The sequence below is a fragment of the Agrilus planipennis genome, unplaced genomic scaffold (genome assembly GCF_000699045.2).
Source record: "Agrilus planipennis isolate EAB-ADULT unplaced genomic scaffold, Apla_2.0 scaffold5, whole genome shotgun sequence".
In the NCBI taxonomy this organism is placed as follows: domain Eukaryota; kingdom Metazoa; phylum Arthropoda; class Insecta; order Coleoptera; family Buprestidae; genus Agrilus; species Agrilus planipennis.
The window spans coordinates 3656994-3673476 of NW_020442468.1; the positions used below are offsets into that span (position 1 = coordinate 3656994).

General features: G+C 34.2%; 1 protein-coding gene across 2 annotated transcripts in view; it reads right to left on the bottom strand.

Annotated features, from left to right (window-relative positions):
* Positions 1-16483, bottom strand: part of LOC108735878 (dual 3',5'-cyclic-AMP and -GMP phosphodiesterase 11) — a 76374-nt gene that overhangs the window by 57620 nt on the left and 2271 nt on the right. The window contains exon 2 of one of the 2 annotated variants that reach the window (XM_025981357.1): positions 15206-15241. The gene's annotated coding sequence lies outside the window, so the exon portion shown is untranslated. Of the gene's footprint in view, positions 1-12849; positions 13195-15205; positions 15242-16483 lie in introns of those variants that run through there. The other variant, XM_025981355.1, reaches the window with a different exon arrangement.

Sequence of the window (16483 nt, forward strand, 5' to 3'; positions counted from 1 at the left end):
CATAAATCAGAAGACTTGGTAGAAAGTTCGTTGACCTGGCGTCGCTTTGAAAGCTTTTTTCTTTCGACGAGAAATCCGTCCTTCATTTGGACAACAACCATAACTAGACCTAGCCGTCTGACTGATTCGTATTATTATTAAAGAGACCGCACCGCGAAATTCTTTTCGAGTCACTTCCTCCTGTGCACAGCAATCGGCGAAACAACAATAGAGAAAAAAAACGACTGCCTCGTTATTGCGGTAGATCAGTGAGCAATCTGCTTTCTAAATCAAATACGAATAAAAGACACGGATACACAAAAGTACCGGTGATGAGTTATCTTCTTTAGTTGATCAAAATTAAGTACGAAAAGAACTGAAATACACCCAAAAAACCGAATTATTGAACAATAGAAATACTGGTAGACCATTAAAAGACATCTTCTTGAAAATGGTCAAAATGGATCATTAAGCAAAAGACATTCGTAAACCATTACAAAACACTGGGCTTAACATCTCCTTGAAAAATGATGAAAATGGATCATTAAGCAAAGACATTCCTTGATATTCGTAAACCACTAAGCAAAATACATTCGCAAACCATTAAAAGACACTGAGCTTAACATCTCCATGAAAAATGGTGAAAATGAATCATTAAACAAAAGAAATTCGTAGACCTTTAGAAAACACTAAGCATAACATCTTCTTGACAATGGTCAAAATTGATCATTAAGCAAAGACATTCGTAGACCATTAGAAGAACACTGGGTTTAACATCTTCTTGAAAAATGATCAAAATTGGTTTTTAAGCAGAAAATTCGTAAGCCCTTAGAAGACACTAAGCTTGACATTTTGAAAATGATTAAAATGGATCATCAAGCAAAAAACATTTGTAGACCTTTAGAACACAGTGAGCTTACATCTTCTTGAAAAATGGTGAAAATAGATCATTAAGTAAATTACATTCGCAGACCATTAGAAGACATTCATTAAACAAAAAAGAAATTCCTAGAATGCTGCAATGCGCTTTCTGGTTCCAATGTCATCCACAAATGGTGGAAATGAATGACCAAAGAAATTTGTAGTCTATTAAAAAAGGTGTAAAAAACAACATCTTATAACACCAAGCTAAGAATTTTTTCTAAATAGTAGAAAGCAAACACTTGGAGAAGTTTTACAATGTTCTTCCTTATAAACTCTAACCTACACTTCGCCTTTCTAGAGCATCAACAGGAGTACGAACGTAATACTAAAGTGTCAAACAATAATTTTGGTTCACATAAATACGAAGTGCCTTACACAATTAAATGAGAAGCTAAGAAGGGATTTCTTATGTTTAATGATCCATTGTGACTATTTCTGGAAGAAATTAAACTCAACACCTTCTAAATGTCTACGAATTCGATTCAAATTTCGAAACCTCCACATTCCATAGCTACTGTTTACTTTACTTTTGCTTAAACTTGGAAAGATTGACATTATAATAGTGGGGTGTTATTCAGGTAACACAATTTTCCAATGTTAGTTGTGCGTATATTTCGATGGAAATCATTTTACAGAGGTAGTTGGAAGTAAATTGTTCAAGCCATTGTTCGATCCGTGATGGCTTCAATACAGTTTCAAACAATGTGAAAGAAAATGAGGGACAGGTCATTACGCTTCCGGTGCATTTTCGGTCCACAGCGTAGATCTGTCGGGTGCAGACTTTATTTTATTTTTAAATCTTTCATTTGAGGACGCTCCATTTTTGCTGCTTTTGATGACAACCAATAATTTTACTGTCTCTGAACACACGTTTAACGCTTTCAACGTATGCATTTATCTTTGATGCTACTTATATACAAGGTGTCATCATACCAAAAACTACTCTAGCCTCTTTCTTCTTTACTTAGATAACTAATAATGCATCATTTACAAATGAAACTAAACCTGTTCTTGGCTTTGCAAAGGAAATCCCAAAATATCAAATGTGTTAGAATGCTGAATGTAAAAAGTTCTGAAATTCAGAGAAAAGTAATAGTAAGTAATTATTCCTTAAGTGACTTCTTTTTGCCCGATGTATTTGTTCAATGTGAGACTTTTCCGTCACTAAAACGTTTCCGATGCACTTTAACACATGGAAAGCAAATATTCAACACCGTCTTCTGCTATTTTCAGAACAGAGAATCTAAAATATTTCAGACAGTTCACACTCTTGTTCTGTTCGTTTTACGTATAGTGCGATCTTGCGCTGGAGGAAACTGACTCACAACTTAAGAATTTCGATCATGTTTCAGATAATACCACCTTTATTTTACTATTTATTACAAAAGATTAACCGGTCCGTTATATCAACATAACAGTGTGTCTTTAAGGAAAAACGACTTTCAAAAGTAATTGATTAGTCAAATTTATCACAACGGCAAAAATTAAATTGACCGTAATTGGAAAAGACGACAACTTGGTTGAATTATTACAGGCGCCTGAGAAACCAATTTAGGTAGCTAATAAATATGCNTGTAACACAAGTTTCCATGGTTAAAAATCGTATTTTATGAATTTGTATTTCTCATAATTTCAACTTATATGCATAGATTCCTACACACATACACTTGCAACCTCAAGGTAACGAAACAGGTAGCATCAGGTCGCTCCTGCAAATGATGCGCGGCTGTTTAACTTAAAAGTAATTCTGGAATCATGCGGTCAATCGATTGATATCTTCTCTTAAGTGATGAAGAATGAAAAAATTACTTAATAAAAAAAGAAAATGTTGATGCAGCATAGTGCAGTGGACGAAATATGAAATACCTAAAGAAATGGCAGGAAGTTGGGTTTCTTCTTATTGTACAGGATACGGTTTGGCATGCAAAACTAATGATCACATTTCGTTATTTGTCGCATTATTTTGTTTGTTTTTATTACATCAAATTTAACGAGGAAAAAAAATCGAAAAGAGTCCCATCGTGCATTAGTTAATTATTTATTTGTTGGACTTGGCAGGAGTTCCAACTCTAGCACTGGCGCACGAAATGGCGTAATTCTTTTATTTGGAATTACGGAAATTTCCAGTTTGCGTGATGACCAAAACGGACCATCAAAAGAAAACGGTTATTTTATCTGAAAACGACTTAATTGGATCCAGAACTTATTGGGACGCGTTGCCCTCCAAGAAGTATAATCAATCTTCAACCAAAACAAATCGAATAAGAAACACAAAAGCAATTATACTACTGGGCATTAAACAGAAATAGGTCATCGAACCAAAACAATAATTTAATATTTCTGAAAGATTATCACTAATCAATTGTCAATAAATAATATGTACATATTTGTATATGTAAAAAGGAAAGTGCGTGGAAAAAAACATTACAATCCAGTATTAGTTATAACTAGCGATGCACAAAGCAAGATTATTTCACATCTTGCCCTGTCAATTTCTTGCTGATTTAATTCTTATCTTCCAGCAAGAGTCTTGCTATTTCCGGTTTTTGCTGGCTTGAGTGGTCCCCAAGTCTGACATGTCTAAATTAGTGGAAGAAATGCTTTTATAGGGACTCATATTCTTGCAGCAAGTATGTGTGATCATATCGTACATTTCTCTTGTTTGAAAAAAAATGTTTTTACTCTAGTTGTATGTAAGAATAACTTGGAATTATTCAGAACGTTCGAGAAAAGTTGCAGAATATTCTTGAATAACGTGCATGTGAATTAATAGATATATTTGCTGCCCATATGTATGTTCGTTTTAATTTAACGGAAAAGGATGCGATTTGATATAAAATTATAATTATAAAATGTACGTGACTTTAACTAATACTAGCAATATAGGCTCTGCATGTGGCCCCGAATAATACGATATATGTATAGGTAACCCAAATGTTTTCTTTCGTGATAATTTCAATATCAATCTTCCTTCAGTGTCTTGCCTTCTAAATTGCTTGATGTGTATTGTGTATGTATTTAAGTCTGTCCATTAAGTTATTCTGGTTGTTTAATCATGTTGAACATCTTCGTGACAAATTTACATATCCTGTACAGTCCTGGACGATCGTAACTCGAAGCTATTACGTTATTATTAATTTTGAAGGGAGTCATAAATTAAACCTTGTTGTAACAACAATTTTGTCCAAAATAGTGTAGTCCATATTATATTAGCATCGTCATTATTATAACCAACCGGAAAAACGGTCTGCCTCCTATATCCGGTGTCTGAAGGAAGTGCATGATGTTTTGTGTAGGTATAATACGACAACTGAATCCTACAACTGCATGGCTCAGTTCTCATTAAATTATTAATTAATCAAGATCTGTGTGGAATAAAGAAATGTAATGAATTTAAGTTGCTTCTGAATAGGGCAAAAATAAATTATCTCATTTAGTATTTATAAAAAAAGAAGTCTTTTGAGGGTCTTTTGTTTCTGTCAACTGCTGGCGAATATATAAAAATAAATAAATAAGGCTTTTCTCAGATCCAGCGAGGGAAATTAACATCTAGTTCCATGGCGAGATAATTAATTTCGTTTCTTCCAGTTTCATCTAGCAACTTATATCATTACACCAAGGGTTGAAAGACGTCCGCTACACTTTCCTTTTACTTATTTTTCTCTTTTCGTTCTGTTTTCGTTGTTACACGTCTTGAGAATACGCCAGAGAAGGGAATTAAAAGTTAATTTCATCACTATACCCCATAACAATAACACTTGACCCTGACGTTCTTTACTAAAACTAGCATATTAAATTTAATTCATGAAGTAAAAAAACTTTCGGAAAATTTGACCAACAAACCACAGGAAATTATTTATTAGTATGTGTAGTTTTCTTTCAATTTGTTATTGTTATGGGGNGAAAGCAAATATTCAACACCGTCTTCTGCTATTTTCAGAACAGAGAATCTAAAATATTTCAGACAGTTCACACTCTTGTTCTGTTCGTTTTACGTATAGTGCGATCTTGCGCTGGAGGAAACTGACTCACAACTTAAGAATTTCGATCATGTTTCAGATAATACCACCTTTATTTTACTATTTATTACAAAAGATTAACCGGTCCGTTATATCAACATAACAGTGTGTCTTTAAGGAAAAACGACTTTCAAAAGTAATTGATTAGTCAAATTTATCACAACGGCAAAAATTAAATTGACCGTAATTGGAAAAGACGACAACTTGGTTGAATTATTACAGGCGCCTGAGAAACCAATTTAGGTAGCTAATAAATATGCAACCACGACCGAACGAAGTGAGGAATAACCGTCAATTAGTTTTAATCAAGAAACCAAATAATAATAATGAGCATATTCAAAATTAAAAAGGCGTCGACATCCGTCTTCGGTAGATCCATTTTAAAGCTTTCGCCGACGAGACAAGAAAAAGATGACAAATTGATTCGATTCACAAATCTGTACTTGCAGTATCAATTTTTATTGATAGCACAAAAAAACAATAACAATGGTCAACTGGAATATATTCATAACTGTCGAATTAGAAACTTTGAAATTGGTCCTTGTGGAACCCTAACGCATAAAATTGTAAACTCACAAATGTTTATTGAAAGGTGTAAATTATACTCATAACAACTGACTGTAACTAATCATGTAATGTATGTAATCATCGAGCATATAATCAAGAGTCCGATTTCGATCCAAATTTAAATTGGCACCATACAATTTTCGTTTTTTCAACGTGAATCTACGTAATTTTAAACGGAAGGAAGCTAGGAAGCTAATTTTTGAATGACAGGATAAATGATTTTGCATATCATAACTGTATCATGAATAATCAGCAATCATTACAAACAGCTTCAGGTAGAAACTCTCATAATGGAAACAGAACAAACAACGTTTTATCCACAATTTCATGTGTTCTTGTGTTCTTGTTGTTGCTAATTCTCAAACAGGTCGCTAACCCTGTCAATGTAACACAACAGTCATCATCTTAAATCATTTTATTGGGAATGAACGATGAAATTTTTGCGTGGGCAAATTTGAAGTTCGTTTCCTTGTACTAACTAACAGTAATTTACTTTGAATAATTTGAGCTGTCCTGAGATAGATAATTCTCCGTGTTTTCTTAATCTTAAAGAATAGTGTAATACAATATTCTCCCTTTTATATCTGAGCGTCTGAAACTATAAAATTAATTTATGTATGTATTTTATCGAAGTTGATTATCTAATTTAATTAAGAGCATGATATCTTCTTGAAAAAGGTCAAAATGGATCATTAAACGAAAGACATTCTTAGACATTCGTAGACCATTAAGCAAAAGACATTCGTAGACCATTAGAAGAACACTGGGTTTAACATCTTCTTGAAAAATGATCAAAATTGGTTTTTAAGCAGAAAATTCGTAAGCCCTTAGAAGACACTAAGCTTGACATTTTGAAAATGATTAAAATGGATCATCAAGCAAAAAACATTTGTAGACCTTTAGAACACAGTGAGCTTACATCTTCTTGAAAAATGGTGAAAATAGATCATTAAGTAAATTACATTCGCAGACCATTAGAAGACATTCATTAAACAAAAAAGAAATTCCTAGAATGCTGCAATGCGCTTTCTGGTTCCAATGTCATCCACAAATGGTGGAAATGAATGACCAAAGAAATTTGTAGTCTATTAAAAAAGGTGTAAAAAACAACATCTTATAACACCAAGCTAAGAATTTTTTCTAAATAGTAGAAAGCAAACACTTGGAGAAGTTTTACAATGTTCTTCCTTATAAACTCTAACCTACACTTCGCCTTTCTAGAGCATCAACAGGAGTACGAACGTAATACTAAAGTGTCAAACAATAATTTTGGTTCACATAAATACGAAGTGCCTTACACAATTAAATGAGAAGCTAAGAAGGGATTTCTTATGTTTAATGATCCATTGTGACTATTTCTGGAAGAAATTAAACTCAACACCTTCTAAATGTCTACGAATTCGATTCAAATTTCGAAACCTCCACATTCCATAGCTACTGTTTACTTTACTTTTGCTTAAACTTGGAAAGATTGACATTATAATAGTGGGGTGTTATTCAGGTAACACAATTTTCCAATGTTAGTTGTGCGTATATTTCGATGGAAATCATTTTACAGAGGTAGTTGGAAGTAAATTGTTCAAGCCATTGTTCGATCCGTGATGGCTTCAATACAGTTTCAAACAATGTGAAAGAAAATGAGGGACAGGTCATTACGCTTCCGGTGCATTTTCGGTCCACAGCGTAGATCTGTCGGGTGCAGACTTTATTTTATTTTTAAATCTTTCATTTGAGGACGCTCCATTTTTGCTGCTTTTGATGACAACCAATAATTTTACTGTCTCTGAACACACGTTTAACGCTTTCAACGTATGCATTTATCTTTGATGCTACTTATATACAAGGTGTCATCATACCAAAAACTACTCTAGCCTCTTTCTTCTTTACTTAGATAACTAATAATGCATCATTTACAAATGAAACTAAACCTGTTCTTGGCTTTGCAAAGGAAATCCCAAAATATCAAATGTGTTAGAATGCTGAATGTAAAAAGTTCTGAAATTCAGAGAAAAGTAATAGTAAGTAATTATTCCTTAAGTGACTTCTTTTTGCCCGATGTATTTGTTCAATGTGAGACTTTTCCGTCACTAAAACGTTTCCGATGCACTTTAACACATGGAAAGCAAATATTCAACACCGTCTTCTGCTATTTTCAGAACAGAGAATCTAAAATATTTCAGACAGTTCACACTCTTGTTCTGTTCGTTTTACGTATAGTGCGATCTTGCGCTGGAGGAAACTGACTCACAACTTAAGAATTTCGATCATGTTTCAGATAATACCACCTTTATTTTACTATTTATTACAAAAGATTAACCGGTCCGTTATATCAACATAACAGTGTGTCTTTAAGGAAAAACGACTTTCAAAAGTAATTGATTAGTCAAATTTATCACAACGGCAAAAATTAAATTGACCGTAATTGGAAAAGACGACAACTTGGTTGAATTATTACAGGCGCCTGAGAAACCAATTTAGGTAGCTAATAAATATGCAACCACGACCGAACGAAGTGAGGAATAACCGTCAATTAGTTTTAATCAAGAAACCAAATAATAATAATGAGCATATTCAAAATTAAAAAGGCGTCGACATCCGTCTTCGGTAGATCCATTTTAAAGCTTTCGCCGACGAGACAAGAAAAAGATGACAAATTGATTCGATTCACAAATCTGTACTTGCAGTATCAATTTTTATTGATAGCACAAAAAAACAATAACAATGGTCAACTGGAATATATTCATAACTGTCGAATTAGAAACTTTGAAATTGGTCCTTGTGGAACCCTAACGCATAAAATTGTAAACTCACAAATGTTTATTGAAAGGTGTAAATTATACTCATAACAACTGACTGTAACTAATCATGTAATGTATGTAATCATCGAGCATATAATCAAGAGTCCGATTTCGATCCAAATTTAAATTGGCACCATACAATTTTCGTTTTTTCAACGTGAATCTACGTAATTTTAAACGGAAGGAAGCTAGGAAGCTAATTTTTGAATGACAGGATAAATGATTTTGCATATCATAACTGTATCATGAATAATCAGCAATCATTACAAACAGCTTCAGGTAGAAACTCTCATAATGGAAACAGAACAAACAACGTTTTATCCACAATTTCATGTGTTCTTGTGTTCTTGTTGTTGCTAATTCTCAAACAGGTCGCTAACCCTGTCAATGTAACACAACAGTCATCATCTTAAATCATTTTATTGGGAATGAACGATGAAATTTTTGCGTGGGCAAATTTGAAGTTCGTTTCCTTGTACTAACTAACAGTAATTTACTTTGAATAATTTGAGCTGTCCTGAGATAGATAATTCTCCGTGTTTTCTTAATCTTAAAGAATAGTGTAATACAATATTCTCCCTTTTATATCTGAGCGTCTGAAACTATAAAATTAATTTATGTATGTATTTTATCGAAGTTGATTATCTAATTTAATTAAGAGCATGATATCTTCTTGAAAAAGGTCAAAATGGATCATTAAACGAAAGACATTCTTAGACATTCGTAGACCATTAAGCAAAAGACATTCGTAGACCATTAGAAGAACACTGGGTTTAACATCTTCTTGAAAAATGATCAAAACTGATTTTTAAGCAAAAGAAATTCGCAAACAATTAAAAGACATTGAGCTTGACATCTTCTTAAAAACGGTCAAAATGGATCATCAAGTAAAAAACATTTGACCATTAGAAAAAAGTGGACTTAACTTTTTTTTGAAAAATAGTGAAAATAGATCATTATGTAAAAGACATTCATAGACCATTAGAAGACACTGGGCTTACATCTTCTAGAAAAATGATCAAAATGAATCACTAAGCGAAAGACATTCGAAGAACATTAGAAGACATTCATTAAACAAAAAAGAAATTCGTAGAATGCTACAATGCGCTTTCTGGTTCCAATGTCATCCACAAACAGTGGAAATGAATGACGAAAGAAATTTGTAGAAGGTGTAAATTATTATCTGCCCCATAAAAACGAAATTCCCTCAACGCTATTAGTAATTTCGTAGAAAATTACAACATCATCGCCGTAAGAGCCAATAATGGATGGAAAACGTGAACAAATGATCCAATGCTCTTTTCATAACGTGTTTCGTTATAAATGTTTTTGGTCGTCGAACGTCCTCAGATGATGAACAAGCATAATAGACCTCCCATCTTTTTCTTGATCTTTTTCTGAAGGCACAGCGAAAAATTTCAACAACAAAGACTAAATCGAACACTTTTTCTGTACAAAACGCGATTCTCATTATAACTAACAATACCTCGAATTTCTCGCGCTAAATAATATTATAACCGTAATTTTTTTTCTTAAGTCTTTCGAAACACGCTTCTATGTTGCTTTCCATTCAATAAGCTTAATTTATAATAATCACGAACAAGAAAGAAACCCTTTTTGAAAAAGACAAAACGATGATGGTCAAATGGACAACAAACTTGAAAGCAACGCTCTATCTCACACGTCCCATCATGAAATATTCTGAACCGTTCTCGAGCATTTTGAAATACTCTATACTTCCATACATTCTTTTGATCAAAGTTTAGTTAGAACATACAACTATACGCAATTCTGAACCATGATCATCATAAGGTCGTCAGTCCTAAGACTAGTTGGACACGTACCTTCTCCACTCTTTCCAATCCTAAGCTAATCTTCGCATTTCCCTAAAACTATAACAACCACATCCTTAACTACTTGCGAACAGTAATCTTATCTAAGTCTACCTCTACCCCTCCTAATTCCCGTTTCAGCTTCTGATATGTCTCTGACTAGACCTTCATAACTAAGAAGGTGTCCTACCAACCTATCTCTCCTCCTTCTTATTGACTTCCATGAAGTCCTCCGTTCTCCTATTCTTTCTAATGCCTTTTCATTTCTAACCTTCTCCATCCACGGTATCCTCATCATTCGCATGTAACACCACATTTCGAACGCTTCTAGCCAAAAGACATGTGCATCAGTGGTTAGAAGAGAAGATTTATTCCAGTTAGAAACATATTCAAGTCTATAACATCCATCCGCAGCTAATATCATCACACAATCATCATTGGATGGCAATGCGTGGACTCAAAAAAAAACCTTTCGTTACAACGCTCTTTTTCTTATAGTAAATGTTGTGTACATGTGCACTCATACTGATACGGCAATCGTTTCAGTAATGGACTAGACACTGAAATGAATCACGTAGGAATTTTCTTGCGGTTCATCGAAAATTCCGATCGCGTTCTTTTGGTAACTTCACCTTCCTCGATAGTGTGCATGTGTTTATTGTTCTTTTGTTATCAACACGTCGTTCTAATTTTTCGTCCGGAACTAAGTTGCGACCAGATAAACACAATGTCTCTGCATACTAGTCAGACGCTTCGATATCCACGGCACGTTTAATACAAATAGAATTTGGAAACTTTTTTCCGAGCACGTTCAAACCAACCGTATACGATTTGGTTAGGGAATGCCCCCTACACTACATTTCGTCATTCGCCATATTTATTCATGGGAGCGTGATAAAACACACGTAGGTATTCATTTGTTTTTCTGCATATGTAGAAGTTTTTTTCTTTTTGGAATATTTGTCCTGGTTTCTTCACGTCTGTAATTCTTAATCGGTGGTTCACTGTCTGCAATAGGTTAAAACATTGTGGGCACCTAAATAGTGGAGAAACAGAATATACTACTACGTACATATTTGCTGGCAAAATGAACATCTTTTTGGCTAACGTCCAGCAGTGCGAAAAACCCAAATCAAGTTTCTTACGAAACACAAACGTTTTTCTCCAAGAACATACGTTGTTTTGTGCCAAAAATGTTTTCGTTTCATTTCTATTCCAAAGAACAAACATATCAATGCATTGCATAATTCCTTAATCTAGAAAATGTGGAAAGAACTTTTAAGGGATGCAACAAAATCAGTCTCTATATTATATATTTTAATTTGAAAAATAATCTTTTCACCCAACCACTCATGGAAGCCCCCGGGCGGATTGGGTCTCCTCAATTTAGGAAACTACTTTTTGTGTGACTACTTTTGTGGGTAACTGTAGAAGTGCATGCTTTTAAATAAATAACGAGTTCAATCGAATTAAAACGAATTAAGAAATGATGTAACTCGAAACTGTAAAATTTTCTTTCTCGGTAGCCTGTGACAGAACAACGTAACGTACACCGTGATTTAATGATCTAATTATGTGCGTACATTCGCGCAGATTGTGTCGAATGTTGATTCCTCTTGATTGGTTTATTTAATTAGCGCCCGTCCGCCACCGACTCTTTCTTCATTTATTTCTCTGTCTCTTTTTATTTCCTTCGTCCCAATGAAACTCGTTAGCATTTAAGACCCTTCCACACGTACGTATATGTACACGTAACTGGCATTTTCGTCAATTAAGACGAATTTAAAGATGAACGCGGCGAAAAGATTACGTCCTGAGTCGGATACATAACGCCCACAACACTGCCTCAACCGACAATATTCATAAAACAAAATTTTATGTGACACACTATTCTAAATAGTGTATGAGGCAAAATTCTTAAATCTTTTCAAATAAGATAATATATCATATTGAGAACAGTTAAAATATGTGCCCAAAGATAGTAGAAGAACATCTGGACTTCCTCACAGCCAAGTCTTCCCAGGAATCCGTTTCCACAAAAGACAGAATGAGATTTGATTGAAAGAGATGATGGATTTCCGTAACACTAACTAACTAACTGATATTATTTTCTGAGTTTGATACCCTTTTTGTTCTTGGCATGGCCCCTAAGTTTGACTTGTCTTTCCATTTCGCCGGTAAGTGTAGGTACGGCAAACATTCTCAGGGATTATTGCTAGATAGAAGATGTGATCCGTGATTGAATCTCAGGATGCCTGCCACTGTTGAAGGTAAAACGTTGGAGAGACAAGGCATGGTGAATTCCATGACCACGATCATCAAACCCGGAAAATAAATTCCTAGCAATGAAATAATTTTCTAATTTCACCTCCCACAACTACAGAATCTAAGAGCAGAACATCGATTTCAGATTCTTTTAGATTAATTGGATGAAGATATGTACTTAATTCACAAAAATTATTTTTGCCACGCTTCCTCCCGCATCAGTGGATATGAAAGTAGGTACGACGCGGTTATCGATTAAGTCAGATATATTAGCAAACTTTGTGGAGTTCGCCCCTGTTCATAACAAAGAAACAGATTTGAAAGTCATTATTTATTCAAGTCCAACAGCAGAAGATACAATACAAAGTGCAAGTATGAGCAATGTACGTACTGACGATGTACTTGCAGATCCGTAGCTAGAGGAGTAATATTAGGAGGAGTTCCTTAAAAATAAGGAAATCTTACCTTATTACATAAACAATCCAAAACATAACCTCAAAGCAAAGCTGCACAATTTATTCACAAAACTTCAACCGATTAAGAAACGGGTAAAACAGTTTCACACAAATAACACTGTGTGAACCTCAAGGTACCATCGAAAAATATATCAACCACAAATCCGATGTGTAGTTAGCAGATCGTTTTAGGTCACAATTTTCGCTTGAGTGGATTTTCTTTTGAAGACCGTTCAACTATCTAAATATACAATAAAAATCGCAATTAATCGACCAAGAACATTTCGTTAAGTACTTATTATCGACAAAATTTGTATTATTGTAACGCGATCCGAAATTATCCAACCGAATCTTACACAGGACTATGCATGTCGAGCCCGACCAAGCTTGCATTCTTTTAGGTCAATGTTTTATTGTTATCTCATCAATATCTACTACGTCTCTTATAAAGTATTTAAATAAAAACATGAATATATTTTAAAAATATATATTTTTGTTCTCCATAAGACGTCGTTTTGTCATACCCTAACGTCCTGTAACAAAATAAATGCTCCTGACGATGTACCCTCCTTTTTAAACAGTGATTCCGATTGTTGCGACTATTGCCACCTGTGAAGCAGTAGCGACAACTGAAGGCACTTCCTGTGTGCGCAAGCACTATCTAGCGTAATTATGAAACAATTCACGCTTTCGGCCGTAGTATACTTCCGACATATTTGCCAATAAAAGTATACAGTCACATTCAAAAAATATTGTTTCGTTTGAAAAATTACTGTTCATTACATTTAAATGTGTAGCAGAATTTAATTATTAGACAAATTGAATTTGAAAGAAACGATACAGTCGAAATGGCAGTACTTTTACGATTTACATAAACAATTATTATCGTAAGCTGTTATCAAACACAAACATTACAAGATTATCGTTATCATTTATATTTATCTCAGTACAGAAACGTTTATCACTAATTTTACGTACATTTTCGTAAATGATCCTAATTATCTACTAGAAATTGAACGCGCTTTTAACTAACTAAAACTATGCCAAAGAAAATTAAGAAAAATTTCAACCTTCAACATAGCTTTCCTGAGAAATTTCCTGTTAACGTGATAAAATTGCAATTTCAGAATAACGTATAAATATCTTGAAAAGCATAATGAGAAATCCAAGATTTACACAAAAAAAAAAACAAAAGGAAAGTAGGTCGACCAATACTGACCATAAAAAGCAATCACTGTATTCTCTCTCCGAACATCTGTTTCAACACGATTTTATTGCTATTTCTCAGATAATTATAGTCAAATTTTTACGTCCACATTCAAACCACATGCAACCTGATATTGTGAAATTAAAAAAAAGGCACATTGAAATTACTGTAAGTTCTTTATTTCAATGAGCATTTGTCTAAATACGGAACATATTACCAAACGTTGGAACAGTTTTAGAATGGGCAACTGTTTGTTGTGGAATATTACACTTTAAAAAAAACGTAGCTAACCATTATAAAATTTTTCATCATCATCATACATACGATCGTCAGTTCTAAGACTAGTTGGATAGCTTCACTCTTTCTTATCCTTGGCCAGACTTCGCATTTCCCTTAAACTACAACATCCCACATCCCTAACTATTTGTGAACAGTAATCTAATTTAAGTATCATCTGATCTTCTTTGCTCTCATTCCTACTTGTAATACGTCGCTAACTAGCCCCTCATGTCTCAGAAGGTGCCATTCTTTTCCTTATTGATTTCCATAACGCCTTCTGTTCTCCTACTCATTTCTTTTTTTCTGCCTTTTGGATTCACGGTATCTTCATTAAAAACCGTCTAATACTATATCCTTTACCGCGTACACCCTGTACATTTCGCACCCGTGCAGAGCCGTGCTCAAAACACACACCTTTAGCAATCTTTATCAAAAAGCAAATCTTTAAATATTATTTATATTGCATTGCACGTTCGTTCGTGACGATTTTATGATGTTTAACCGAAATTAATTCTGGCCACGTTTCCGACATTGATGTGCAATATTGGGTACACAAAAGGCCCTTAAAAGTGCAAACAGTTGACGTCAGTTGACAATCATTCATTCGGCGCCTTTGACCTAATAACCGCCATCGGATCCGGATAACGAATGACGACTATCAGATCACGAATTTTCATCAACGTACTCGTATGTAAGTTCGTTTCTTTTTTCTTTTTCAGTTTCAAAACGCGTAGAAAAACCAATAGGTAGGTACCGAATTGCAAAAGATACGCTAGACAAGCAAGCACAAGTAAATGATAAAAATCATTTAATTGTTTTAAAGCTAAATAATGACTAGTTTTAATTTTATTAGGATAAAAAAGTAGTCATTAATGCTCACCTTTGAGAAAAATTGATGACCCCCTTGAGGTCTTTCCTGAAAAAAATACAAAATATATATTAAATACTGAAAAGAACACGTTCTCTTAATTACACTGAAATCCAACAACTGCCAAGTTTCGCCGCTATAACGGATTTCAACGGATGTTAAAGTAATTTAAGTTTATTTTATAAAAGTACTCAAATACGTACATATTCAACGTACGTGCATACAAACCATAAACAAATACGTCGATGCTAATCGATATTTCGACCGTAGGGTCGTAGTAAATATGAACTAATTTCCGTCGTTAAAACCATACTTGTCGCTATAAGCGAAGACGTTATATACGAACGTTTATAGCTTGTCTTAACATACACACAACCAAACAACAGCGTAAATTTCATCGTAAAATACTAATGGGTAGCCGACCCTCCAAACAGAGTAGTGTTTTTAATGATTCATTGGGTAAAAATGTCTTTAAAAGTACTAATACCCAAGTGAGACCAGAACGGATTAAATAATTTCCTAGATTCAAGCGCCAGGCGTTGTGTAGTACCGTGATCATAAATTCGGTACCACGTGTAATAATAAAATGTTAAAACTATGTAAAGTCTTGCGGTTTGCATGATTCCATTTCGTTGTTATCATCATGGAACGAATTAGAATCAATTCAACGACGCATTGTTTTAACAAACAAATCACAGTCACAATGCGATCGTAAAACGTGACAAATCATAAAACGTGTTCGATTATTATATTATCGCAACGGGCGACTAATTGTTTAACTTATGTACATGCATACGTATGGGGTGCCTAAAATAATATGTGAAACGCAAAAAAATTTAAACGGAAAGCTGTGCACGACATATTTATTCGAGATGATTGGGCTGAAGGGTCGTTATTGACAATGTGGGCGAGACTTGGAGTATTGGAGATTTAACCTTTGCCCACTTTATCAACCCAGTACCATTGAAGATGTCTTGAACTGCTGCCTACGAAATGTCGGTACCGAACAATTCATTTAGGCTACGACCCTTTAGCCAGAATGACAATTCTACCATGGATTCCTGCCGAGAAATCCACAAAACAAAAGTCTTTCTTCTTCAACATGAAATTGCCCGAGGTGAAGCACACAACCCATTCAATACAGAGGGTGTTAAGTACAATAAATGGGCGGTTTCAAAATCAAATAGCTCACATCGAAATGGCATCAAAGCGATCAAAATAAATTTCTTTTTGACATGAACTTGATAGTTAACTGAATATAGACAATGGGACGCCAAAGAACAAATCCAA